The sequence below is a fragment of the Hordeum vulgare genome, chromosome 6H (assembly GCF_904849725.1).
Source record: "Hordeum vulgare subsp. vulgare chromosome 6H, MorexV3_pseudomolecules_assembly, whole genome shotgun sequence".
NCBI lineage: Eukaryota > Viridiplantae > Streptophyta > Magnoliopsida > Poales > Poaceae > Hordeum > Hordeum vulgare.
Genome location: NC_058523.1, coordinates 246,176,682 through 246,178,969, shown reverse-complemented (window position 1 = coordinate 246,178,969; position 2,288 = coordinate 246,176,682).

Below are 2,288 nucleotides of genomic sequence, written 5' to 3'. Positions count from 1 at the left end.
ATCCACAATTGACTGCTGGATTGCTCTAGACCATGACGCCTAACCGTCTAGAGGATGCACAGTCCTCAAAGGTAAAAGGCTTCAGTCAACACAGAGGAACAACTTCTTCAGTGATGCTCAATCACTTGGTTTTCGGTTTGTGGTTTGGTGTTTGGGTTATTTGCTCACTGATGAATTACTCTAGAAGACTCTGAGGAATTTGGGTTGCTCTTATGACAAGTGTCAGTTTCCAACGGAGCAGCCAACCAGGTAATGGTTGTGGGGGGCGGTTATTTATAGCCTGGGAGCATCCCAACATGATTTGACATTAATGCCCTTAAATAATATGACCGTTGGTGTGGATAAGACCAATGATGTGGCACGACTTGCGGTAACGGTCGGGACCCTCAACTGCAAGAGTCCTCATGTCTCTCATATTTCTCACTTGAGGCTTTTGGTAGGATTAGGCTTGGGTTGAGCATCATGAGGAAATTCATTCCGACGTGTTACTTTGACCCCCTTTAACAGTACGGTGATCCTATGACTCAAAAGTGAAGAAAATAAAATAGACACAAATAAATCTTCATGCTTCAAAATCTTCAGATTGTTTTTCTTCAGGACACACCGAATTCCTCATTTTTGATTTCTTCATGAGGAATATAAATTTCATGGCAAATCCTTCACGATTCAATTCTTCAGCTTCAGACCAATTTCTTCAGCCGAAGATATATATTTTTAGGGGTCGAGATTCATCGAATATTTCAAACTCCTCAGCGACTTATAGATCCTATGTACACTCATGAACACATTAGATACTTAACCTACAAGTCTTCAAACCACCAAAATCACTAAGGGGTACTAGATGCACTTACAATCTCCCCCTTTTTGGTGGTTGATGACAATTAGGTTAAGTCTTCAACGGGGATAAAAATATGAAGTGTAAATACTCATTCGAGGATTTTGAAATCAAGATTCAGAGAGACTCCCCGTGAAGATGTGCATATCTTGAGGATTTTGCTTTTCATAGCAAATGCACATTGATGATTTATATCATGGAGATCTCCCCCCAAGTCTTGTAAATTATGCATACATACGACATATAGTATGAAGAAATTGAGGATGCATGATGAGAAAGGGTATCTGACGAATTCCAGCATGCGTGCATTAAAATTTTGAGGAATAAGCATGCGAAGAAGAGCGTTCAAAAGCGCCAGAGTACCATCGAGCTTAAGTTACAACTCATTACATAAAACACTTCAGAAGAGCCAAGAGTTTGTAACTTAAATAAAGTTTATAAGCCCCCGAAATATATCCCGCGTGAAGACTAACTCTCAGATTTCTTCCCCCTTTGTCATCAAGTGATAAAAAGGGACAAACTGTGGACTAACGCCCTGTGAAGACTTTCACTTCTTGGCAGTTGAGGAAGACTCGTGAGGATTCTTGGGAGCAGACTTCCTCCTTGGATCAGTGGCAGTATCTTGTTGGTCTTCATCTGATTCAGCAGTGCGGAATGAAGAAAACGAACTATCCTCAAGGTCTGGAACTGGAATTGGCCTGAATTTCTTATTTGCTGGCCACAACCAATCGAAGTCCTGTGCAAACTCCAATTCTTCAAGTTCTGCTGGAGTCTTCAAATGAGCCAGTGTGGTCCAGGTGCGATCGAAAACCTCATGAAGATAATTATGGTTAAGCTTCACGGCATTCTGAGTTTCATTGAAGGTTTTCACAATGGTGCCGAACTGGCGTTTGACCCACTTGTGATTTCGATCAACCTTTTGGTGAAGACTGAGAAGAAGCTCTCTGGTATTCATCACCGTTGGAGCAACATGACTTGGTGGATGGGTTTCAGTGTCATCCCATGAGGAATATGCATCTGGTTCTCGGAACTGGCCATCAAGGGGCGAACTGCCTTCATCAATAGCAGACTTGCCTTTCCTTCAACAGGCTCGAAAGTCTTCTTGTTGACCCGTAGGGGAGGCATATATCCTTGATGATTATTGAAATCAGCATGATAGTTGATGCCTGAGCTTCGTCTGATGAATCTCATGATCCATGGAGCGTAAATCTTCAGGTCAAAAGGGGACACATCATTTTCCGCCAGAGTCCTCAAGAAGAAATCATAAATGTTGATGGGAATGCCATGGATGATGTGGAAGAGTATATTCTTCATGATGCCTATGACGTCTTCTTCATCATTATGACCCTTGATAGGCGTAAGAACACTCCAGAGGATTCTGTAAACAGTCCTGGGTTCATACTTTAGCTCATGGACCAGGAAGGTTGTTCTTGGTGGTTGCCCCTTGGCCAAA